At 44.8% G+C, this 27,006-nt stretch overlaps 1 protein-coding gene across 5 annotated transcripts in view; it reads left to right on the forward strand.

Annotated features, from left to right (window-relative positions):
• The window catches only part of SMARCD3 (SWI/SNF related, matrix associated, actin dependent regulator of chromatin, subfamily d, member 3), a 111,002-nt gene that overhangs the window by 1,112 nt on the left and 82,884 nt on the right, over positions 1-27,006 (forward strand). For 4 of the 5 annotated variants that reach the window (XM_054814328.1, XM_054814332.1, XM_054814331.1 and 1 more), the window contains exon 2: positions 3,066-3,259. The gene's annotated coding sequence lies outside the window, so the exon portion shown is untranslated. Of the gene's footprint in view, positions 1-122; positions 421-3,065; positions 3,260-27,006 lie in introns of those variants that run through there. The other variant, XM_054814327.1, reaches the window with a different exon arrangement.

Below are 27,006 nucleotides of genomic sequence, written 5' to 3' on the forward strand. Positions count from 1 at the left end.
AGCTGTCCGGAGGCGGCAGAGCCGGGGCGGCCCGGGGGGCTGGAAAGGTACAGGCGCTGCCCCCGCCCGTCCACGGGAGGAGCTCCGCGCCGCGCCGCCCCCGCAGGGCTGGGAAGCGGGCGCAGGGACCGCGGCTACGCCGTCCTCCCGTCGCCGAAGCGGCGCTAAACCGCAGGGGGTCGGAGCGCGGCCGGGCTGGAAAGAGCGGTCGCTCTCGCACCGGGACCCTCTTCCCTGTCGGCGAGGGCACTGCGGGCAGCCCGTTCCGGCTCCTGCGCGGGCGGCGAGCGACGCGCACTTTGCAGACGGTCCCTGCACCGCTCTCCGCAGCGCCGCGCAGGCGCTTCGCGCCCGGCGCTGGGACGGCGGCCCCGGTGCGAGCGGGAGAGCGGCGCGGCGGGGAGGAGCATGGACGGGACGGTGAGCCTTGCCCTGGGTCCCGCCGTCCCTCGCCCCGGGCTTCTGTCCGGCTCGACCCCGCCGCGGCACTTGCCGCGGCCGTGTCCCGGGCACCTGCGGGAGCCCTGGCTGCGGGACACCTCAGCCCGGTTACTGCCCCCCGCCAGTGGCACCCCCGGGCCGGGGTCCCCGGGCACTGGCGCTGCTCCCGCCCCGGCGCTGCCTGCAGGGCACTCCCGACCGGGAGACTGTTGGAGTCTTGGCAGCGGACCCCACGCCGCCGGTGTGCCGCCCGCCGGTGCTGCCTCCCGCGCTGCTCCGCTGCCGTCGCACGGCTCCCCGCGGAGCCGGGGGCCGGAACACCCCGACGACTGGCGCGCCGCTCGCTCTGTTCTTCCCTTCGGGCTCGGCGTTGCGCCCGTGCAGCCGCTCACCTGGCCCCGCCGGTTGTCCCAGCGCGGGCTCCCGCGTCCTCGGCCCAGCTGTGGTGGCTTTGCAGCCTTGCAGGGACCCACCTAGCTTGGAGGGGCAAGCAGAGAGGGGAAAGCCAGTACTCGTTTACCACTCCCAGATGTGGACTGCAAGCCTCCTTGGGAGGCTTTCCCTCCGCAGGGACTGACTTTCCCAGGAGAGACACCAGCACTCGCCTGGAATCGCCCAGCCTGCCCTGGCTTGGTCCTCTTAACACCCTGTCCCCGGAGACACTCCACGCCCCAGTGCTGTCCTGCGACTAACTGACAGCTGTCTCCAGTGCTCCAGGAATAACCAGCCTCCATGCAGGAGATACTCTCTCTCAAAAGGTGCTATTTGTCTTGCAGCCTCTAAGCTGCCCTTCAGCTCTTGTTTTCAGAGGGTGATACATATAGTCCCAGATACTCTCTCAGGACGAAATAGGAGGCTAATGTAGGAGACTAATGCTTTGTATGGCCTTCCAGAAGATCTTGACTTCCCACATTGGCAAACCATCTCACTTTGGCACCATGAGCTTGCTGGAGATTGCTACTCCTTCCTGTTCCTGGGGCCTGAACTCTCCTCTGTTTCCTCTGTCAGCATGGCTTGTGGAGGGACCCTGTGTGCAAGTTGCTGCTGGGAAAGACTGAGGTAGAAATTAAATGGACTGAGGAGAAAGCAAGGTCACTCACCAGTTAGCATGACCTGAAGGTGCGTTTGTGCAGTATCCTTGTCTAATGCTGTCAGCACTGCCCTTCTTGAAGTGACTGGCTTCATGCTACTGCCCATCCAGGGGAGACCTCCAGCTTCCGAAAATAACCAGTTCCTTGGTGCTGCCTCAACCTTCTGTTTACCATGGGGAGACCACCATGAGAAACCAGCCCTTCTTCCCTGGCAGAATCCCCCACCCTCTCTCTGTGAGGAAGAAACTCCTAGCCTAGCCTAAGGCAGGGTGAGGGTGAGACTCCCAGCATTGTCAGCCTTTGGTTGCCTCCTTTTTGCAGTGCTGCAGTGATGTTCCTTTCTGTACCTCATGCACTCTCCTGGTCCAGCCCTTCCCACTTGCACTGCCTCCATTGCCGTGTTCTGCCTCAGCCACTGCTTTCCCAGACTCTATCCCTCCTTGACTCCAGCTCTATTTTAGCACAATTCACCATTATCTTCTTTCTGCCCTTTGCTCCTCCCTTGTTTTGACCCTGCTGGACTGAGAGCCTTGTTACTGTCCATGATGGAGTTGTCTGCTCTTGTGACCAGCACTGCCTAGGCTGGCACTGTGATGCTCATGTTTCCCTCTCTTGCTTATCTGTTCTTTGAGCTCGTAACTGCATGACTGAGTATGAGCTTACACCTGTGAATGCTGGTGTTTGCATCTCTTCTGCCGTAATGCTGCTTTTCTTCATCAGCTACAGCAGAGAGCTGTCAGAAGCAGCAGTGCTCTGTGTACACAGGTGCAGCTGGCTTGGCTCTTCCCAAGGAGCAGCTCCTTTTTCCTTCTTACTCTGGCTCATCTTCTCTGGGACCTATCATGAATATGCAGACACTGAAGCTGCCTGACTATACCCTAAATCTGTGGGATCATTAGTTCTCCCAGTCCACAACACTCTCACCATCCTACCAGGACAGCTAACAATGCCTGCTGAAATGGTAGAGTATTCTGATAGCCTTTAAGGATTTGATTTTTTAAGAATGAAAGCAAGCTGACTTGGTTAAAGTTCCTGAACTGGCCCGCTTTCCCAAGGGTTACTAGAGATGTCTGATGGCAGAAATATAACTGAGAACATTTATGTAAGAAGATGGCCTTGCTTCTTGGTTAGGCCAGGCAAATTCCAGGGATCCCTTCCAATCTTAACCGCCCTCTGATTCTTATTAGAGTGTACCTCAACATGTTGACAGGTTATAGGCAAGTGCTGTACTTTATTCATGTTTTCTCCAATCTCCCTGAATAGAAGCTGTTTCCCATCTGTAAGTTGAATAGCCTGTAAGGATGGCCTAGTGCCTGGGCAAAACTACTGTCTTGGCAACATGGACGTGCATCTGGGTGCAGCTGTCTGCAGAGATGTCCCCAATCACTATGTCAGTTGCATCTTTTCTTTCTTGCATTTTCCCTCCTTTTTTTCAGTTGTGCTGCTTATGATGTGTCACACGGGTTGGTGCTGTTCTAGGAAATTATATCGTATATTGCTTCCACGTCACTCAGTATGTACTTCTCTTTTCAGAACTGGATCCAAATGCATCCTCGGCCTGCTGTTTTAGAGCTGTTCCTGCTTCAGGTCAATGAGAATATCTGCTGCTAATTCATCATGACATAATATCTGGTCTCCTGCCCCATCCTGTTGGATAAGTTTCCTGCTTCCTCTTGGTCTATACACATGTGACTCCAGGTGTTCATCAGCTACCTAGTCTGGTACAGGTAGGTTTTAGCCCTTTGAAAAATGACCTGTTCTAGGTGGGAAGAATGTATCTGTGATTTGTATTAGGATTGGAAAATGTTTGCCTTTGGACATATGGGAAATGTTATTTTGTGAAATAAGTCCTGAACTGCCTGCTTGCTGCTATTGACCTAAGCTGGTCCTTTTACTAGCCGGCTACTTCTGTGATAGTTTCTGCTGGTGCTGGCAGAGAGGGTGCTAATTAGGCAGAGTAGACTGGCTCAGAGTGAATAATGTTTGAGAATGCAGTTGCTAAGAGCAGGTGTATTAGAGGAAAGAATGAAGAGGAGGAGGAGGAGGAGTAGCAGCGGCAGCAGGTATTCTTTGTGGTAATTCATTACTCAATTAGCTACAAGTAAATGTGATTAGTTCTTGTCAGATGGTTATTGATTTGTAGGGTTACCGTGCTTCTCACAGCAGGTTTAAAGTAGCGTGGTTAGCTCTTCCCAGCTGGTAGACTTCTCCAGTACCTGCTGTTGTTGGATATGCATTGGTCATCTCCATGATAAGGTACTCAAATCTGCCATTCGGGTCTTTATTTTCTACCATTAGTTCCATTCTTGTTGCTTCCACTGGTGAATAGCCACCTGTATCCATCTATCTTTTCTCCCAGTCGGTACACAATATGCCTGTAAGGGACTTGCGTTTTCCTGCAACTGGATCAGTGCCTTTTCACCTTTTACAGCCTGCACCGGTCATTTCACTGGTAGTATAAATTGTCTGGTAGAAAAATGCAGATTATTTTGCATTGGAAATAAATAGGCTAGGTTATAACTTTTTTTGTTGTTGTTTTGTTTTTTTTTTTTTTTTAAGACACATTAGGCTTCTCGTTGTCATATGATTTGGCCCTTTAGCAACTGTATTGCTTAGCCTGCTGCAGCACAGTTACGAACTTTGCCCAGTGCCTGCTGTCCCTGGCTTTTTGCTTCTTGTCTGAGCTAGAGAAAGTCTGTTACAGAGGGATACCAGTACTAGTCTACCAATCATAACTTACATGAATTTAAGAACTGTGTTGTGCTGAGTCAGACCAAAATATCCTGTCTCTGACTAGTAACGGATATGTGGAAAAAGAATAGGAAAATGAGGCAAATGCTGAATCTTTTTTTGTTTTCCTTCCACATACCTTTTAAGTTTTTGCTGTCATCTAATTATGGAGTCAGCAGTTTGGAATAAACAATGTTAGAAAATTGCCCAAATTCTTAGGTGTGCTGTTTCAATGTCATCTTCATTGAAAGGAGTTGTTTCAGTTTTCTGTGATTGACTTTTCTGTGATTATGTTTTCTGTCACTATTCTGTCCTTTTTCTGTTCAGCTGAATGTTCTCTTGGATTCTGAGTCCAGGGAGGACTATAGGACCATTCACTTTGGCATGTTCCTACAGGTAGTGGGTACCTGTGTCCAGCTCGTAGCTGTTGCTGAGTAAAGGTATGTCTTTTAGAAAGGCAGTTTGGTAGTTTTCCTCATTCGGGTTCCAAATGATAGAAGACTGAGGTATGGATAAGAGCTATTTGGCAAAGGGAGAGACCAGACAAAAAGGGGGTCACTGTAGATACTTGACAAAAGAAGCTGGAAGTAAAGACAATGAGAATAATAACCTCCTAAGCAGGAAATGCTTTTGTGATTTCTTTTTTTTTTTTTTTTTACTTGTGTTTGCACTTCTGTATGGTGTTGGGTTCAAGATGACCTCTGAATGCCAGGCAGCAAACGTGGCAAAAAGCTTTTTCTAGCTGACATTTAGGAAAGTTTCTTTCCTTTTCAGTTCTGACACCCCACTCCATTTCTTTCTGTTCCTGTAACTATCACGTGCCATGTTCTTTGTGATAACTAACTTGTTAAGAACCCATTGATGTTAAAGTTAATGTAGAATATACCTGCTAGTGTATATTCCTGCAGACAGTCCACAACCCTCGCTGGAATCAGAAGAGCTTGTGTATTAAAACTCTTTTAGCTTCTTGATGAAAGGTAAGGTGTAAACTTTAACCTTCAGTACTCCTAATCCCTTGGAGCTCACTCCTCTTCCAGTGTGGTATTGCCACAGTGGTTTCCAAACACAGTGCTTGGGCTAACATCTGGAATTTGCTGGTCTCCCCTTAAATTTAATAGCATTCCAGGAACTTAGCTTTTCTGGAAAAGTGCAGGTAGAGGAAATTAATAGTTCTTAGTTTAAAATGTAAAGGATTAAGAGTTCTAGTATTATACCACAGGAGTCATCCAGGTTTTTAATTTATACAGAAGTGTCCTAACTGCATAGAAACAAGCATATAACTACAACTTGCCTACTTTTTATTCTAGCTCACATAGTTATTTCTGTGTTGTCCATAATGCTTTCATAATGTAGACAGTGGGTAGCAGGTCTTATTCAGGAAATGTTACTCAGAGGTCATCAAGTGAGGTATGTCTGTTTTTCATGAATTAACAGCCTGAGATGCTGTTGTCAAATGTTTCTGATATTCACTGAGTAAACGTGGAAGTAACTCTGATATGGTCATTCTTGTACCTGGGTATATTGATAGCGCTGGACAAGGGTCCCATGAATTTTATGGAAAGCTGTTTTGATCTTCCTTCCGTTTTTTAAAACACCCTCAATTAATTGGTTCCAGTCTTTGAGAGACAAACTTTTATGGCCTTTGATAGTCCAACAGCCTTTACTGTTTTGTGCTCTTATAATGATGATGTCTGTGTTTGACTATGGTAGTTGTCCGAAGCCAGGGATAGAAGCGTTTCTCTTTGAATATAACTATCACTGTGGCTTAAATGAAGCCCCTAGCTAGACCGAGGAATTTGCTTGCTCCCAGAATGCCAGAGTCTACTCAACACTGTATCTTTTAATTTTTACCCTCAAATTTGGCACACTTCTCTGCCTGTCAATGAATTTTAAAAATAATTTGTTTAAAGGCAGTTCAGCTTCTTTAAAGATCCTAAACTGCAGAGAAGAAAATACAATTTACCGATCATATATTTTTAAATTTATATGCACAGCTATTGCACTGAAGTGGGAAAAATCATATAAACTTAACTTTTAATAAGCATGTGGCCCTTTGATTTGCAAATGTGCTTTTGATGATGTGAAATAAATTGGACTTCATTTGGTGAAATTGCAAGGGATAACAAGGCATAACATTCAAAATTTATAAATTCATGTTTTTTAAAGATTTAAAACAGTCATTTTCCCCTGGCAAAATATGTATGATTCATGGCAACTGCAGAATTTACAGTTAAAAGGTGATGTCTAGATGGAGAGCAAGAGCTGTGTTTGCAACCGTTAGAGGTCAGTGAGGAATGATTTTTAAATGTTACTTGTAGATAATTTTTTAAAGCTTTCCATTTCCATGGTATAGAAAGGACATACTGCAAGGTTAATTAAGTCTTTTTTTATTCTTGTGTTTTCTTCTTTGAGATCATAGGGATAACCACATAGTAACTGAGCTGGCTGGTCTGCTGATCAGACTCTATGTGGACAGGGGCCAATATGAATAGTTGCAGGAGAAAGTACAAAGTTCATTCAGTGTGTGGTTCATAGAATGATAGAATGGTTTGGGTTGGAAGGGACCTTCAAAGATCATCTAGTCCTGTTCCAGCATCTTGCCACCCTCATCATAAAAAATGTCTTCTTTATATCCAATCTAAACCTACCCTCTTTCAGTTTAAAACCGTTGCACCTTGACCTATCACTACAGACCTTTGTAAAAAGTCTCTCTCCATCTTTCTTATGAGCCTCCTTAAAGTATTGAGAGGTCGCAGTAAGGTCTCCCTGGAGCCTTCTCCAGGCTGAACAACCCCAACTCTCTCATCTTCATAGAATCATAGAATACCAGGTTGGAAGGGACCTCAAGTATCATCTGGTCCAACCTTTCTTGGCAACAGCTAAATAGGAAAGGTGTTACAGCCCATTTTCATGGCTGTCCTCTGGACCTGCTCTAACAGGTCCATGTCTGTCTTGTACTGTGGACCACAGAGCTGGATCCAGGTGGGGTCTCAGGAGAGCAGAATAGAGAGGAAGAATCCCCTCCCTTGACCTGCTGGCCACGCTTCTTTTGATGCAGCCCAGGATACAATTGGCTTTCTGGGCTGCAAGCGCACATTGTTGGCTCACGTCCAGTTTTTCATCTACCAGTATCCCTGAGTCCTTCTCTGCAGAGCTGCTCTCAATCAGTTCATCCTCCAGTCTATACTGGTACTGGTGATTGCCCTGACGCAGGTGCAGGACCTTGCACTTGGCCTTGTTGAACTTCATGAGGTTCACGTGGGCCCACTCCTCCAGCCTGTCAGGGGCCCTCTGGATGGCATCCCTTTCCTCTAGGCTATCAACTGCACCGCTTGGCTTGATGTCATCTGCAAAGATGCTGAGAGCGCATTCAGTCCCACTATCTATGTCATTAATTGTTGTGGTTTAACCCCAGATGGCAACTAAGCACCATGCAGCTGCTTGCTTACTCCCTGCCCCGTCCCCCCACCCCCTGCAGTGGGATGAGGAGGAGAATTGAAAAAAAGTAAAACTTGTGGGTTGAGATACAGACAGTTTAATAGGACAGTAAAGGAAGATAAAATAATAATAATATTTATGATAAAAGAATATACAAAGCAAGTGATGCACAATGCAATTGCTCACCACCCATTGACCAATGCTGAGCCCATCCCTGAGCAGTGATCACACCCCCAGCCAGCTTCCCCCAAGTTTATACACTGAGCATGATATCATATGGCATGGAATATCCCTTTGACCAGTCTGGGTCAGCTGTCCTGGCTGTGTCCCCTCCCAACTTCCTGTGCACTCCTAGTCTCCTCCTGACAGGGCAGTGTGAGAAGCCGAAAAGTCCTTGACTTGGTAAACATTGCTTAGCAACAACCAAAACAGCAGCATGTTATCAACACCGTTCTCATCCCAAATCCAAACCACAGCATTATACCTGCTGCTAAGAAGAAAATTAACTCTGTCCTAGCCAAATCCAGGACATTAATAAAGATATAGAACAGTACTGGTCCCAATATGGATCCCTGAAGGACACCAGTTGATACTGATCTCCATTTGGACATTGAGCTGGCAGCTATTTAAAGACATTTTTCTTAGAGTACAAGACCTATCGATTCCCATTGTTTTGGGTTTGCGTGGCAAGGTTTTGGTAGCGGGGGGGGGCTACAGCAGTGGCTTCTGCGAGAAGCTGCTAGAAGCTTCCCCTATATCCGATAGAGCCAATGCCACCTGGCTCCAAGATGGACCCGCTGCTGGCCAAGGCCAAGCCAGTCAGCTACAGTGGTAGCACCTCTGTGATAACATATTTAAGAAGGAAAAAAAAAAACCCCACCCTAGGAGCAGCTTTTGCAGCCAGAGAGAGGAGTGAGAAGATGTGAGAGGAACAACTCTGCAGACACCAAGGTCAGGGAAGAAGGAAGGGGATGAGGTGCTCCAGGTGCCGGAGCAAAGATTTCCCTGCAGCCCATGGGGGACCCTATGCCGGAGCAGGTGGATGCCTGAAGGAGGCTGTGACCCCATGGGAAGCCCACACTGGAGCAAGCTCCTGACAGGGCCTGCAGACCCATGGAGAGAGAGGTTTGCTGGCAGGACTTGTGACCCCACAGGGGACCCACACTAGAGCAGTCTGTTCCTAGACTGTACCCCGTGGAAGAGACCCAAACTGGAGCAGTTCGTGAAGAACTGCAGCCCGTGGGAAGGACTCACATTGGCAAAGTTTGTGGACAACTGTCTCCCGTGAGAGAGACCCCACGCTGGAGCAGGAAGCATGTGAGGAGTCCTCTTCCTGAGGAGGAAGGAGCGGCAGAGACAACATGTGATGAACTGACCGCAACGACCATTCTCCATCCGGGGAGGAGGGAGAGAAAACCAGGAGTAAAGTCAAACCTAGGAAGAAGGAAGAGGTGGGGGGGAAGGTGTTTTAAGATTTGGTTTTATTTCTCATTACTCTACTCTGGTTTTTTTGGGTAATAAATTAGATTAATTTTTCTAAGTTGAGTCTGTTTTGCCCGTGATGATAATTGGTGAATGATCTCTCCCAGTCCTTACCTTGACCCACGAGCTTTTTGTTATATTTTCTCTCCCCTGTACAGCTGAGGAAGGGGAGTGGTAGAGTGACTTTGGTGGGCACCTGGCCTCCAGCCAGGGTCAACCCACCACACCTGTGTTCAAGAAATCAGGTGAGTATGGTGGGAAACCAGCATGGCTGAGTAAGGACCTCCTGGTCAAACCGAAACACAAGAGGGAAATGCATAGGCAGTGGAAGCAGGAACACGCATCCTGGGAAGAATATAGGGATACTGCCCAGGAGTGTAGGGATAGGATCAGGAAAACTAAGGGACAACTGGAGCTAAATTTGGCAAGGGATGTGAAGAATAATAGTAAGTGCTTCTACAGGTACACTAGTCAGACAAGGAAGACAAAAGAAATTGTACCCCCCAAAAAATGAGACAGGGAATCTGGTATCAACCAACATGGAAAAGTCTGAAGTACTCAACTTTTCCCCCCCCTCAGTTTTCACTGGCAATTGCTCTTCCCAAATCTCCCGAGTCCCTGAATCTCAAGTCTTTCCCATTGTAGGAGAAGATCAGGTTCTAGACCATTGAGGAACCTGAACATACACAAGTCCATGGGACCTGATGAAATGCATACCAGGGTCCTGAAGGAACTGGCTGATGGTGAATCCTGTCTCTCCCCAGTAATCTGTATTCATCACAGAACATCCCATGATTGTAGAAGCCAAAGCCCTGGCGTCAACACTAGCCATGTAGCCAGGTGTTGGTCTGCATGATTGCAGTTGTGTACAGATTAATGGATTTTATGGCTAAAAGAGACTTTTGGATCACCTGATTTTTTTTTTTTTTTTTTTTTTTTTACTGAGCACTAATGGACTTCCATTGGTCCTTTCTGTGAGCCTTATACCTTCCAGAAAGACAAGCTGCCGTTTGGTTAGCTATTGTAGATTAAAAATGGAATATACTGCCTGTAGAGCCTCTATCAGTGGAAGGTTTAAGAACTTAGACAAATATCTGTTAACTGTTTTGGTAGGCCAATACTGACTTGGTGCAAGGAAGGATTTGAAGATCTAATGTCCATGCTAGCCCCTCTTCTTTGATTCTGCAAAGATATTGTTTGTGATGGCTAGACTATCCTGAAGGCGAGGGATGAAGGGTCTAACGGTGTCAGCTGTGCTTATGTAGGAGAGAGTGTCACTGTAACTGTCTGTTAGGAGCGTAATTTCTCCCCGTCCCCTCTTTACTGACACGCTCTGTGTGGTAATGATTTATGGCATAGTTTGTCTCATGTCAGCTTCTGTCCACTGGCTCTTGTTCTGTCTTTTTCTATTTAATTTAAAAGCTTTGTATCACTTGGGATTTTGTGAATGTTTGTACTTACATTGAATGTACTTAAACATCATCGTGATGTTCATCTCTCAACTTTATGTTTAGTTCATTAAACATGTTGCATTGTTTAAACCTTTCATGGACAACATTTTTCAGACTTCTGGATTGTACTTGGCACTATTTGTTCAGTGTTCCAACATGGACTTCTCCAGTGATTGAAGTATATAGAGAAAATCATCCTACTATCCTTGCTTCTTCCTCTTCATAAATCCAAGGGTTCCTTTGGTTCTCTTTGCCGCAGTGTGGCACAGGTAATTCAGTTTGAGTTTTTTCCCACTGTGGTCCCTACTTCCTTTTCAAATTTTCCACTTTCCAAGACATGATCTCCTGCTTTAGAGGGATGTTTTTCATTCTTGGTTCTTAGCTCATTCCTTGCCTTTAAACACACACTTTGAATGGATCCATCTTAATAAGATAGCTTGATCCAATGGTGCTGTCCTGCACTCCACTTCATTAGAGGTGACTTTGTATTAATTTCCATATGCTGAATGATACCGTCAAATGTTGTCTGACTAGTCACTAACCCTCCCTGTAAAGGCACTTTTAACTTCATTTACTGTTTAATTTGTGCCAGCAAATTGGGGACATTATTGATATTTCATAGTGCTTATTTGTAATCAGAAAAAAAAAGTCTAAAAATACCCAGTCATCTCTCTAGAGTGGTCTTTCAAATCCCTCATGATTAATGCTAGGCTATAAGTTGCCCCTCACAAAAGGATCCTGTTAGTTCCCAGTAGAGCCTGGCTTTTGTTCTGTGGGCTTTGTTCTTTACAACCTTTTTCATTGTTCTCTTAATATTTTACATTACAGCTCTGGATATTCTTGTACGAATGAAAGCGTCTAGTCTAAGGATATCTGTATATGGTTTGTAAGTAATTCTGGTGCCATTTTTGTGCTTGGTAGTCCAGATCTATCTTTGGAAGGAAACAAACTAGCGGGGACTGCCAAGAATGCCATCTCTAGGTCTCCCTGGGATCCCATGGTATGCACAGACCAACTAGGGCCCAAGGCAGTGTGATGGAACATGTGAGACATCTGCTGTCATAACTGTTCTGTGGACTATCTGGTACTTCTCCTCTCTCCTATCCTCTGAAGTATATGGTGTATGTGTCTTGCGGCTGTTTGACATCTAAAGATTTTTCTGTGTGACTTGTAGGCTTTGACCCCTTTCTGCATCTTCAATGTCTCTTGGCAAGTCCTACGCCAGTTAGTGCCCCAGGTTAACTATTCTGCATGAAAAAGCCTTTGTTGATGTTGAGTTTGTTGCCTTCTGTTTTTGTTGTTGGTGGTCTAGTTCTTCTGTTACAAGACACCATGCTCCTAGTTTTGTCTCGGTGCTAGTCTTAATTCTGTACATTTTCCCCTTCCCTTGCAATATAAACATGCACTCTTCTTCAGTTCCTCTTCATAAGAGAATTATTTTGTACCTAGTCTTTCCATATCTGTATCTTCATTAATTCTGCTGTATACTTTCTAGAGATGTAATCAGCACTGGCTGCAGTATGATAAAAACAAGAGAGAACTACTGATTGATACCATGTTCTGTAATATCTTCTGTCAGGCTCTTCATAACTCCTTCAGATTTTATTTTCTGAGTGAATGCTTCTGTAAAGTGTAGCCATTCTCATCTGTTAGTTTATTTAACAATGTAAATTGCACATGAAGCTGTAATTAGTGGAGTCCTGCCTTTTGTTCAAAGGATTGGTGTCCAAGCATGCCACTGCAGGTAAGGAGTCAGCACGTCTTCTGTAGAGGCAAATGGTGCCTCGCAGGTCTGTTATGCTCCTATTCTATTATCTGTTGTGCCCCCATTTTATTAGGATTAGAATTCTTTGACAGGTCATGTGAATAAGAGCGAGCCTGTCAGCATATTGAACTTAAGTGTTTTGAAAATGCTCTCAGCAAGGTTTCTAAAGAATGTAAAAGCTAATAAGGGAAGTATATAGTCAATAAGGAAAATTCCTCATAAGCAGTAAGGAAAAGTAGGAAATTAGAGTCACAGAATGGCTGAGGTTGGAAGGGACCTCTGGAGGTCACCTTGTCCAGCTCCCCTGCTCAGGCAGAGCTGGTTGTCTAGGACTATGTCCAGACAGCCTTTGAATATCTCCAAGGTGGGAGACTCCACGACCTGTCTGGGCAACCTATTCCAGTGCTCAGTCACCCACACTGTAAAATAGTGTTTGCTGATGTTCCGAGGGAGCCTCCTGTGTTTCAGTTTGTGCCTGTTGCCTCTGGTGCTGTCACTGGGCACCACTGAAAGGAGCCTGGCTCCATCCTCTTTGCACTCTCCCTTCAGGTATGTATATAAATTAGTAATATCCTCTCTGAGCCTTCCCTTCTCCAGGCTAAACAGGCGCAGCCCTCTTGGCCTTTCCTCATAGGAGAGATGCTTCATTTCCTTTGTCATCTTTGTGGCCCTTCATCGGACTTTCCATCATGTCCATGTTTGTCTTGTACTGGACAAGCGCAGCACTGGACACGGCACTCCAGGTGTGGCTTCACCAGTGCTGAGCATAGAGGGGAAGGATCACCTCCCTCGACTTGCTGGCAAAACTCTGCCTCGTGCAGCCCAGGATACCACGCGCCTTCTTTGCAGCAAGGGCACAGTGCTGGCTCATGTTCAACTTGGCGTCCACCAGGACCCTCATGTCCTTTTCTGCCCAGGTGCAGGACTTGGCATTTCTCTCTGTTTAACTTCACGAGGAAATGTAAGGGTATGTGGAAGGTGAGAGTGCACCTCTTCCTTAAGTTTATGCAGTAAAGGACGTTTTCAGTGCAAAGAGGATGATAAATAATGGGGGAAGTGCTAAAGAAAACCACACAGAGACACAAACTTGCTAGTCAAGGGATAATGGAGACAAAGACCAAAAGTATACTTTCAGTAATTGACAAGCCATTAAGAAACTACAAGCATAGCTTTGGAAAGTGAAATTCCTGGGCCCTGGAGCTGCTGGAGGTAGTGGCTGCAGAAGGACAAATAAATATTCAGTTTCTGTAATGGCAGGAGTGCCTTTTTGCTTCCGCATTGGTCTTCAGTGTATGATGAATGATTTCTAAAGAGTAAATCACAAAGCAACAAAATTAGTTGATAATGTGATGTTACTCAGTGCAGTAGAACCTAAACCTGTCTCCTAAGATTGGGGAAGAGTGTTTCAAAACTGGATGATAATATGGCCGAATAAATTTAAGGTTGACGAATTCATATGTAAAGTGCGTAGAGAAAATAAACCTACCAATGCAGCCGCATTGTTGCTATTATCTCTTAAAATTATCTCTTTTGGCTCAGGAAAGAAATCTTAGCATCTTCATGGATAGTTCTCTGCAAACATGAGCTTAACAGTAGTGATTACAATCGAAAATTTAATGTTAGATATTACAGGAAAAGAATTATGAAGAAAATGAAGTTATGGTTATAATATTGTATAAATCCATGGTTCACCTATGTCCTGAAAAGTGAATGCAGTTCTATATCCCTTAAGATGCAGTGACTAGTAGAACTAGAAGAATTCTAGAAAAGTGATAAGGATAGTGAGAAGTGAAGAGATTTCCATCAGAGGAGGTATGTGAGAATTCTTTAGAAACATGATAGACGAAGATAACTGTGCTAGAGATCATCAGTCATCACGGGGGAAGGGCAAGTTACTATTTATAGAACGTATGGACATACAATGAAATTGTCAGGCAACAGGCTTAAAAACCCCTCAAAGGGTTCTTTTGTTGGTTTGGTTTGGTTTGGTTTTTTTTCAGCTCATGCCAAATTACATTGTAGGATTTACTACGAAAAGATGTTTCATCTGTCTACAGTACAGAAGGGTTCAAACACAGGTATTAGACAAGTCCATTGCTGGCTATTAAACATGGCAGTGCAGGCTCAGGATGTTAGTAAACCATGGCTGTTAGAAACAGGAGGGTCATACAAGGGGAATATATGTCTTGGTTTTTGCAATAAAAAACCCCAAACAAACCCACAAGATTTTCTTTTTTAAATTTTATTTCTTATAGTCTTTCTTTGAGCATCTGGTACTGTTGCCTAAGCAGACCTTTGATGTGAGATCTGATGGTGTCAGAAATGTGAATTTTTCCACAGTCTTTGTTAAAAGTCTGAGGATGGTAAATGATAAGGGTTTCTCTTATTCCAGATGTCAGTTGTTGTTAAGCAACTGTAAAGGGAAAAAAAAAAAAAAAAGAGGTTAAATCAGTTAAATTGTTTAGCCAAAACTTACTTCCTCATTTCTGACTTTGTTGTTTCTTTCGTGTATTAGCCCTCTGAACTATATAGGCTTCCCATACCTATACAAATCTTTTTTATTGATTTAAAATTGAATATAAAAATACTTTATTACTATTTATAGTGTACTTTGGATGGGAAGAAAAGTGACAATAGGAGAACTTTTTTTGAAAAAGGAAAGTAAAGGAAGTACTTCCTTACAAAAGGAAGTAAAACTTCATAAGGCCAATTATGTTTTTCTTAGTAAGTCATGTAGTGGGTGTTCTGCATGGTGTGGATAGATGAGGTCCCTGGAAGCAGGTGGTAAGTTTGGGGTTTTCTTTGAGTTTCATGCAAGGATGAAGGTGCCTTGGAGAGAAGCAGAACACGGATGTCTCAGATTATACCATCCACTAGGCCTGGGTGATACGGGATGGGAGAGTTCCCATTCTGGATTTATAGAACTGAGAGAAAAGCTTAATAGCAGAGTTACACTGCTGTGTGGTGAGTGTTGTGCATAGCAGAGTCCTTTCACTTTTAATTGGAAAAACAAACCTAGCAAGTACCACACAAAACCACTACTTAGAAAATTAAAATGAAACCCTCTGAAATCTATTGCTCAGTTCAGATGAAAAGAGTGGGAAAATCTCAAATATTTTAGGAAGGATCTATCTGCACTTAATGCTACTCTGTGGGCTTACTTGCAGTGTCACATAGGACTCTTGTCTTTTTTCCCCTCTGCTTTCCCTCCTTGAACTGCTCTGTGGAGGCCTAATCCGCACATCGCATCTGGATTCTCCTGTGCTCTGTACTGCACAGAATGTTGTTTTCGTGCACCACTGCTTCTTGCCACAGCTGAGAACTAAATACTACTTTGCATCAGTATAGTAAAGACATCTGAGTGGATGTTGAAGCATTCAGGTTAAGGAAGAATCAGAAGGCAGAGGAGCAGTGGTGGGCTAGGAAGCAATGCCTTGAAAATGGTAGGAAAATGAGGAAAAGAATTAATGACAGAGGAAGGGGTAGGGAGCTCTGGTGAATGACCAGAGTTCTGGAGGTGGGCTTGGGGTTTGTTTTGAGATGAAATGCAGATTAGGAAATGAAAAACAGTCAGCTTGTAGAGGTTTAACCCCAGCCAGCAACTAAGCACCACATAGCTGCTGGCTCACTCCTCCCCTGGTGGGATGGGGGAGAGAAGCAGAAGGGTAAAAGTGAGAAAACTCGTGGGTTGAGATAAAGACAGTTTAATAGGTAAAGCAAAAGCAAAGCAAAACAAGGAATTAATTCCCCACTTCCCACCGGCAGGCAGGTGTTCAGCCATCTCCAGGAAAGCAGGGCTCCATCATGTTGTAACGGTGACTTGGGAAGACAAACGCCATCACCCCAAACATCTCCTGCTTCCTCCCTCTTCCCCCAGCTTTATATGCTGAGCATGACGTCATTCCGTATGGAATATCCCTCTGGTCAGGTGGGGTCAGCTGTCCTGGCCGTGTCCCCTCCCAGCTTTGTCGTGCACCCCAAGCCTTCTCGCTGGTGGGGTGGGGTGAGAAGCAGAAAAGGCCTTGGCTCTGTGTAAGCACCGCTCAACAATAACAAAAACATCTCCGTATAACGGAAACATCTCTGTATTATCAACCCTGTTTCCAGCACAGCTCCGAAACACAGCCCCATAGTAGCTACTGTGAACGCCATGAGCTCCATCCCAGCCAAAACCAGCACACCGGGAACCACCTTTCCCCCTCCACGGCAGCTTGAGGAACGCTTCGCTAAGCTTGCCGGGCTGCTGCTGCGCGGTGGCGGTGCGGGGCCCCTGATCGGTGAACTGGTGCAGGCTGCCGCAGAGGGGCAGCACGAACCCGCACGGGGCGCGGTGTCAGCGCTGACCGCGGCTTCGCGCGCTGCTCGGTCGCTTGAGAGCGAAGCTCAGAAACGCTGCAGGAACCGTGTCCTCTTTGTGCGTGTGCTGCCGTCCGGCGCTGCTGCCGCCCTGAGGCCTCGAGTGTGCAGAACCCTTTGATTTTACAAACGTTTTCTAGTTAAAAACAGTGGAAGTGGGAGAAGATGGAGGAGAGATGGACGCTGGCTTTGCCAAACGCCTTTCTCCAAGTACAGGTCAATACCACAGCAAAACCATGGAGAGGAAGAAATTAGTTTTCCTGCAAGTTAGGTCAGTGAATTGGAAGAGTTACAGAACAATAGTAGAAAGGAAATAGTAGAAAGGCTGGAGCATCTCTCCCATGAGGACAGGCTGAGTTGGGGTTGTTCAGCCTGGAGAAGAGAAGGCTCTGGGGAGATCTAATTGCAGCCTTCCAGTACCTGAAGGGGCCTACAGGAAAGATGGAGAGGGACTGTTTATCAGGGAGTGCAGTGACAGAACAAGGGGTAATGGGTTTAAGCTAAAAGAGAGTACATTTAGATTAGATGTAAGGAAAAAATCCTTCCCTGTGAGGGTGCTGAGGCCCTGGCCCAGGTTGCCCAGAGAAGCTGTGGCGGCCCCTGGCTCCCTGGCAGGGTTCAAGGCCAGGTTGGATGGGGCTTTGGGCAACCTGGGCTAGTGGAGGGTGTCCCTGCCCATGGCAGGGGTGGCACTGGGTGGGCTGGGAGGTCCCTGCCCACCCAAACCATTCTATGATTCTATGACTTCCAGGCATACAGAGGTGTTTAGGTTAATAATGTCATTTTAAATGTTGATACCAAAACCAGATACTAGGAATAATCTGACATATTGTATCAAAATGCTTAAAACCAGTTCTAAAAAATAGGAATGGGGAGAATGATTGACATGTTTAACTGGGGAGGGAAGGTGATTATGCCTGTGTAAAGCTCCTTATGATGTTAAAGATGCTGAAATGCTTTGGGCACAATGTTCACCAGTCTCAAAAAGCAGTGACTGTCTCCTCGGCAACAAGAAAGGCATGTGTCTGTTCCCATGGAAATGTACTGTGAAGGCTTCACCAGGAAGATTCTGTTCAGAGCTCAACAGCGCAGGCTCCAAGCTCTTTGTTGCTTGTACCTGAAGCAGAGGCTGTCACACATTCAGGTGCTCTGATCCTGCAGCTGACAAGGAGTAAGCTGCAAATAGTGTGGTGCTGTTCCTCGCTCCCTGTATAAAACAGATTAATTGTGCACTATTGTTCCCGTCTGAGGAGTTCCTTCCTCAGTCACTAATTGCCAACACTGAAGACTTCTTTGCAGCTCTTCATAAGGAAAGCAGTATTCTTGCTAGCCAGAGAGGCATCAGAGAGTTTCTGATACTAATTCTTTCAAAGGACTGGACAGACAAATCTGAAAAACAGGAAGCAAAGTGTCTGCATCTCAGCAGTTCTTTCTGATGTCTAAAAGGAGAACTATATAGAAGCACTGACAGATCTACCTGCACTAGATCACCAAATAAGAAACTGCTAATACAGTAAGCAAATTATATATAATGGGCACCGCTTCTTCTAAACCCATTGAGGTGCTCTTCTAAGGAAGCAAACATATTTAGCAGGGACCAGAAATAGGATCCAAGCATGGTTTGATCTTTTTGGTTTTTTAAATATGAGATTTGGGATACAGAAGCACTAGTGGAACAGTGATAATTTCAAAGTGACGGACTAGGAAAATTATTTTAGAAGCAGCATTTTGTATGCATTTGCATGTATTATGTATAGGTATTACTAAGCAGTGTTCTTTTGTTTTAAAGTTTTTTCATCAACAGCTTGCTTTTCATTCCAGTAGCTTCTTCCTAGTCCTGCATTAAGGGATAGTAAATAGAAGTGCATTATTTACCTTCATTATCCGACTGTTTTGTACCCTAATACCTACCTTCTAAGGTAAAAAAAAAATCTAGCATTTTCAATCACTACTCCTGAACTGGCCTCTCTAACACCTGATTCTTCTCCCCATCTCTGCACCCTGTAATTTTGCTGTGCTTGCAAAGAGACAGCAGCTAGCTCTGTACTTATGTTTCCAGGTAAGGGCATTCCAGGTGTTTTGTCATTGCCTTGTTTCTGCTGTCAGTCTCCATTCCATGGTTCCTCATGTGAGTCTACTGCATGTTGATTGGGCCTGTATTTGAGTTACTTGTAATGCTTAAGTCTTTCCTGAGTAGAATCATAAAATCATAGAATGGTTGAGGTTGAAAGGGACCTTTGGAGATCATGTGGTCCAATCTCCCTCCTCAAAGTTGGGTCAGCTAGAGCAACTTGCTGAGTACCAAGTTTGGTCAAGTTTTTAGTATCTTCAGGGATGGAGTTAAGTTGCTCTTTGGGCAACCTGTTCCAAGTAAAAAACCTGTTCACAGTACAAAAGTTTTTTTTTCTTGTGTGTAAATGAAGTTTCCTTTATTTCATTTTGTGCCAGTTGCCTCTAGTACTGTCACTGGGTACCATTGAGAATAGTTTGGCTCTGTCGTCTTTGCACCCTGCCATCAAGTATTCACACACATTGATAAGATACTCCCTAAGCCTTCTCATCTCCATGCTAAAAAAATCCAAGCTCTCTCAGCCTTGCCTCATTATGATAGATGCTCCAATCCCTTAACCATCTTTGTGAGCACTCGCTCTAGTATGTCCATGTATTTCTTGTACTGGGGAGCCCAGAACTGGTCACAGCGCTCCAGATGTGGTCTCACCAGTGGCAAATAGAGGAGAAGGATCACCTCCCTTCACTTGCTCGTTATGTTCTTCCTAATGCAGCTCAAGATGTTGTTGGCCGCCTTTGCTGCAAGGGAACATTGCTGGCTGATCTTCAATTTGCTGCTCACCAGGATCCACTGGTCTTTTTCTGCAAAGCTGATTTCCACCCAGTCATCCCCTGGCCTCTCGTGGTGCATGAGTACAATTTCTCCTTCACAAATTCATGCTGACTACTCTCAGCCACCTTCTTGTGCTTCCAGGAGGATATGCTTCATGACCTTCCCTAGGACTGAAGTGAGGCTGAACAACCTGTTTTTTCCCAGTTCCTTCTTCTTCCTCTTCTTGAAGATCGAAGTGACATTTGCTTTCTTCCAGTCCTCAAGAACTCTTCCAATCTCCATGAGTTTTCAAAGGTAATTGAGAGGTGTCTCACAATGACATTGGCTAGCTCCCATAGCACTCGTGGGTACATCCTGTCAGGTCCCATGGACCTGTACGTCCAGTTTGTTTAAATGTTCCCTAACCTTGTCTTCCTCCACTGAGGGCAAGTCTTGCTTGCTCCAGACTCTCCTACTGGACTCAGGAGCCTGGGATTCCTGACGGCCAATCTTGCCAGTAAAGAAAGAAGCAAAGGCGGCATTCAGTACTACAACCTTTTCTGTGTTCTTTCTCAGCAAGTCCCCTTTCCCATTCAGCAGTAAGTCCACATTTTCCCATGTCTTTCTTTTGCTGCTGACGTACTTTATAAAGGCCTTTCTGTCTGCCCTTCGTGTTCCTTACCAGATTCAACTCCAGGTGGGCTTTTGTTATCCTAATCACATCCCTGCACGCTTGGACAGTGTCTCTGTATTTCCTCTTGAGTCACCTGTCCTTGATTGTGCCTTTTGTGTGCTTCCTTGTAATGTTTGAGCTCAGTCAGGTGTTCCTTCTTCATGCATGCAGGCTTCCTTCTGCTTTTGCTTGATTTCCTGCCTGTTGGGATGAACCAGTCTTGAATTTAGAGGAGGTGATCTTTGAAAATCAACCAGCTCTCCTCGACCCCTCTTCTTTCCAAGGCCGTAACTCATAGGATTCTTCCAAGCAGATCCCTAAACAGGCCAAAGTCTGCTCTTCTGAAGTCTAGGTCTGTGATGCTGTTTTCTGCCCTGCTCCATCCTCTCATGTTCCTGAACTCCTCCTTCTCATGGTCCAGCTAAGGCTGCCCCAACCTTCACACTCCTGACCAGTTCTTTGTTGTTTATAAGAATTAGGTCCAGCAGAGCACCTCTCCTTGTCTGCTCCTCAGTCGCCTGGGTTAGGAATTCACCTTCAATGTGCCCCAGAAGCCTCCTGGATTGCTTGCGCCCTGCTCTATTATCCCTTCAGCAGATATTGGGGTGGTTAAAGTCTTCCATGAGGACCAGAGCCTGTGAATGTGGGGCTTTTTCCTGCTGTCTGAGGTCTCATCTACTTCTTCCTCAGCAGGTGGTCTGTAGCAGACACCCACCACAATGCTGGATGTGTTGGTCTGCCTGCTAGTTCGGACCCATAAGCTCTCAGCTGATTCACTGTTCATCCCAAGGTGGAGCTCCATGCACTCCAGCTGCACTCTCGGCTAAAAGGCAACTCCCCCTCCTTGCCTCCCTAGCTTGCCTCCTGAAGAGCCTGAATCCATTCATCGCAGCACTCCAGTCGTGCGAGTTGTCAGCTACCTTAGAATTCAGCGCATGTTTAGGAGGGGAAAGGAAGCAGAGAGAGCGGCGCTGCGTGCAGATGACTGTGCAGCTTTCTGTGAGCAGAGAGAGGTGGTCTATTAGTCTAGGAGCATATACTGCACCGTTGCTATAGGAATCAAGAGAATACGTCACGTCTTCGTAAGTTTTAAGAGAGCGTCTTCTGTCCTGTGGCCAAAAGCAAATGACTGAAAGAGCATCTGATTGATTCCTGCTCCCTAGCATGCTTTGCTGCAAGAAGGATCCTAACCATTTTTATTTTGGGAAGCTGCCACAGGATCAGAAGCTGAAAAACTATTAACTATTTTAGTTATACGTGGTCCATTCTTCACCAGTTGCCAGACAAAAGAATTATTTTCTGAACGTATTCTTCAGGGCTTTGTCTGGTTTGAAATGTCAGAAAACTGTGTCCCATAAGCATGCAAGAGGGTTCACATAATTGGTCCTTTGATAGATAAATGGTGTTAACATATAAAGGGGGAAATAGGCAAGAACGATGCTAAGCCTTAAAATAAGGCCATAATAAGGAGAGGGGCGTAGGCCTGCAACTGATTCTTGATTAAATTATTTTTCATGAAGAATTGTGATTGTTGACTTCTTGCAGCACTGTGGAAGAGGCAAGGCATCCTGGAGTTAATTGGCATGATAAATGCACATCAAAAGTTGCCGTAGGGTGGGGTAAAATCAGCAAAGGGATAAGGCAGAGGGATGCAGAGGAAGTGGGCACTTTCTTACTCCTTTATTTGGCATTTTAGACAGTTTCAGAGCAAATTTGTGCCAGCAGCATTCCAAGTGGATTTAATCAGACTTAAAAAAGTATTTGCCAAGTTCAGAAAAGACAGAATTGCAGTGGTGAGATATGCAATGGCAGGAGTTTGACTGAGGAAAGGAAGGATTGACTCGAATAGCTGAAGGAGGTGGAGAAACTGAAAAAATAAGAAAGGGTAACCATTAAGACAACATCAGTGAAAGAGCTGTTATAGATCAGATGCAGTCGGAAAGGAATCAGTTATGTTGTAGACAAAAGCAGCTTTTTCTCAAGAGCAGAAATATGACAAGGGTTTTTTTTGTGTTGGATTCCCCCCCCCCCCCAGTTTTCTGGTCCCTGTATCCCTTATGGTTGGAATATTAGTGACTGACCTTCCATTACATAAACTTTTCACTATTTTTTGTTTGTTTTATGCTTGTTTAGACTAGGTGAATATCCTACTCCAGATTAATATCCAAGATCTTAACTAAAGGTATTTAAAGAAATCATTTTCTAATTTTCTTAGTATCTTGGGCTTATAGCTAACAATTTAGAAAGCCTTTCTCTGTATAACCTTAGCAGAGATTTATGTCTTATTATTTGGCATCATATTTATAACTAATATTCAGTGTTGCTGTATCATATGTACATGTACTAGCTTGGTTGTAGCATCTGAGTGCTAGGGAATCTCTTTGAAGAATGAAGCGTACTTATTTCCCAAGAGAGAACAGGGCAGTCAAAATCCCCCACAAGTATGTTGTTTCTATGGTTTCAAGTTGCAGGCTGGGTATAAATTGATCAGAAAACAGGTGCCAAGGATGGGCTGCACAGAGTAGGAATTTGGTGGCTATTCAAAATAAGCGGAGCTAGACAGCTGGTGTGCCAAGTCCACTGCCTGTCAGGATGACTAGTGCTCTCTCTGTTCCATTGCGCTCTTTCTATTTCCATCTGTTAACTTAATTTGTAAACTGTAAAGGCCAGAGACTACATTGTTTGTATCTGTACCTCCTAGTACTCTCAGGCCCTAGAAACGAGTACCAAGAATGGGAAGAATTGTGAAATGTGACAGATAATATGACATAAGGTACAACACATAACTCTTCTCACCCTCACAGTGCACATCCATGCACAAACACACCCCTCTGCTGTTTGAGTTTTACCACTGTAAGTTCTGTTTATTTTGCAAAGCACTGAATGCCATAATGATTTAACTTATGTTTCTTCTGCCTATGTTTCTTCTACATATGTTTTGAAGCCCATTTAACAAGTGACTTGTGCCACCATTTACGTGCCTGGTCATTTAGATGTGCTTTTTTTCTGAGAGCATGTGCAGTGCATTACATGCACACTTTATGACTTCATGACCCCCTTGCCAAGTGCAGTTTGATGGTCTAAGCTGTAAGCTGCCAGCCTGCTGTGCCTATGCTCTGGTGAGAGAGACAAGGAGACAAACCACTGTATCGTGCTAGAGCCAGATGTCTTCCACTTTTGCAATACTCAGTTGCTCAAAAAGAGCCTTCAGCGTATTGCCCAGCTGAAGCCCGAGTACTGTAATCGTGTCTCTGTCACAAGTTGCTGTGCCTGGCATTTCATTATTCCTGTGATTTCATGTATGTATTTATGTACTAGGTGAATGTTTAAAAGATTAGAAAACCATCTTACCTACTGCTACAGACATAGCACAGTTCTTTCACCTCAGGATTTATCTTCCACCACCTGCTTGAGTTTTTCCAGCCTAAATCGTCTGCCTAACACTTTAGGGCCATTTGATTTTTTTTTTAATCCTCTGTCCTGACTGGCTGTGAAACTTCCCCCAAATCTTCCCATTTGAAGATTTAATCTACATGCCTCTTACTTCCCTCTTTTAGATCTTTGAAGAGGGTAAAACAATCTGGATATAACAACCGTCCTTGGTGTCCCTAGTAGCCACTTCCCTTCCACTTTTTTTTATAATTTGTTTATAACCTTTTGTTAATACCCTTCAGCAATTTTTATTTTTCCTGGCAATTACATATTATGTTCATGTTAAGAATTTCAGGCATATAATGATGTTTTACTACATTGCATTTAAGTTACATTAGCCATTTCCCACTGGCTGCCATTTTCCAAAGTCATTGATGTTTGCTGTAATTATGTACCATTTGAGAGTGGTGTTCCTCAGAGGTCGGTACTGGGACGGGCACTGTTTAACATCTTTGTCAGCCACAAGGACAGTGGGATTGAGTGCACCCTCAGCAAGTTTGCTGATGACACCAAGCTGTGTGATGCAGTCAATGCGCTGGAGGGAAGGGATGCCATCCAGAGGAACCTGGACAGGCTGGAGAGGTCGGCCCATGTGAAGTTCAACAAGGCCAAGTGCAAGGTCCTGCACATGGGTCGTGACAACCCCAAGCACAAGTACAGGCTGGGTGGAGAATGGATTGACAGCAGCCCTGAGGAGAAGGACTTAGGGGTGTTGGTGGATGAGAAGCTCAGCATTAGCCGGCAATGCACGCTGGCAGCCCAGAAAGCCACCCGTGTCCTGGGCTGCATCAAAAGAAGCGTGACCAGCAGGTTGAGAGAGGGGATTCTGCCCCTCTGCTCCGCTCTGGTGAGACCCCATCTGCAGTGCTGCGTCCAGCTCGGGGGTCCCCAGGACAAGGACATGGAGCTGTTGGAGCGAGTCCAGAGCCCACGAAGATGATCCACAGGCTGGAGCACCTCTGCTGTGGAGACAGGCCGAGAGAGTTGGGTTGTTCAGCCTGGAGAAAAGGCGGCTCCAGGGAGACCTTATTCCAGCCTTCCAGTCCCTAAGGGGCCTACAGGAAAGCTGGAGAGGGACTGTTTACAAAGGCATGTAGCAACAGGAGAAGGGGTAATGGCTTTAAGCTGAAAGAGGGTAGAGTTAGGTTAGATGTAAGGAAAAAATCCTTCCCTGTGAGGCTGCTGAGGCCCTGGCACAGGTTGCCCAGAGAAGCTGTGGCTGCCCCTGGCTCCCTGGCAGGGTTCAAGGCCAGGTTGGATGGGGCTTTGGGCAAGCTGGGCTGGTGGAGGGTGTCCCTGCCCATGGCAGGGGTGGCACTGGGTGGGCTGGGAGGTCCCTTCCCACCCAAACCAGTCTATGATTCTATGAGATTAACTTTGACTTTTCTTGGGGGTGATCTGTTTGTAATTGTAATTATTCTGCCAAATAAAATTAAAAAGAGACGTGGGCTTGTCTGGCAATGCAGGTTTTTTATGATCACCAATATTACTTGTTGCTCTCAGTTCCATTGTGCTCTAAGTCTGATGTGGTTTTATTCACCTATTAATGGTTCTACTAGTTTAGTTGAAATGGGAGGTGAATTTATTAGACAGTCTATGCCAAGATTGTTCTGTTTTCCTTCTTTGGTTATGTGCCTTCTCCAGTCCCCTAGTGCTTTCTAAGACTGTTTCTCAGATCTGATGTAGCTTTGCATATTAATACATCCTTCAGTCAGTATTTACTTATTATTGATTTGCTTAAACTATTGATACTTTTCAATTGATTTTCAGTGAGAATAGGATGTAATTCCTAGCATTATTAATATTAATCAAAATCGGCTTTAAAAATATTTTTTTCCTGATAAAGAAACAGGAAATCCTGCTAGTTTTCCTGTAATATAGAGGGGCAAGAATACTTAGGCAGTTGCATTAGTCTGATTCTAAGTCCATGCAAGGCTCAAGAATAATTTTTAAGAGAAAATAACTTAGCATGAGGAGGATGTAGATGGTAGATGGGATAAAAAAGCAGTGCAAGTTTACTAACCTACTATCTTTCTCATATCTAATTTTCTGCACAAAGGAAACAGTGTTGTCTTATTTATCTAGACTTCAGTGAAGCCTTTGATACCGTGCTATCTGAAAATTTAGTTGGGACTCAGAAGACAGATAATAGAAGAATTGCAAGATAGGTAAGGAACTCAGTAAAGAAGACACAACAGACATTGCGGTTTCTTCAGGATTTGCCTTGGGATTGATGTAATTTAATATTTTTAGTAATGCCCATGGCACAAAAATAGTGTAGTAATGAAATTTGTTGATGATACAAAATAGACAGGTATCATTGAAGCACAAGAGAATAAGTTATATGGCAAGAACTGGATGATTCTGAAGACCACACAAATAGAAATTGGATGATATCTGATGACAATATAGTGCGTAGTCATGCACTTAGGGACTTGCAACAGGAATCAGCACTGTAAGATGGAGGCTTATCTAACGGCAGTGATTAAGAAGGAGAAACAGCCCAGTACATTAGTCCACTTGCAGTAGAACGTGGGGTTATCGCTGTCATAATATCGTGGAGGGCAACTGTGAACCTAGCAAAGTTTGGTAGAGATTTCTGCTGGTGAGAGAAGTATTAATGCCACACGAGTACACGGCCTTCTGGAGACTATAGGTACAGTTCTGTTTGCCCTTGTTCTAGACAGGTTAACTGGGACTGACATGGAAAAGGCTGATGGAATGATGAGAAATGGGCACTCAGTTTTAAGAGACCAAATAACAGTTTCACTTGTTTAGTCTGACAAAAGGACAAGTGAATGTGGGTATGACTGCTGTTTATAAATGCTTCAGAGCATAAACATTAGACATGACCATTAAGGGCAATATTAGTAAAAGAATAAATTGGAATAGGCAGATATACTAAAAGAAGATACTCTGTCATTCAAAGAACTCAGGTTTTTTTAGCAGCTCTCCCAGAGGAATACCAAGGTTTAAAGTGTGATGTAATAAATTTACACCTGAAAGGGTTACATATGACATGATTGCTATTGATTAAACAGTGAATTTGCTGACCCAGTGGCTCCCCCATCTGTGTTCTGTCAAGTCGTGGTAGCAGGTGAATCCTTTATGATGCTCCTACCAAACACCCCCTAAAGTCACTGTTCTAATCACCAAGTATCATGAAGATACTTCCACCTTTTGGACTAGGGGACAGTATATTTGGGGGTAGTTGTTGATAGGTCTTTTTCTCTCTTCCCCCAGGATTCCCCACCAAGAATTCCTCTATTTCCTTCACTTTTGAAAAACAGAAATCTGTACTCCCAACACAATCTCCTGTCTTCTCA

The sequence above is a fragment of the Grus americana genome, chromosome 2 (assembly GCF_028858705.1).
Source record: "Grus americana isolate bGruAme1 chromosome 2, bGruAme1.mat, whole genome shotgun sequence".
Classification (NCBI taxonomy): Eukaryota; Metazoa; Chordata; class Aves; order Gruiformes; family Gruidae; genus Grus; species Grus americana.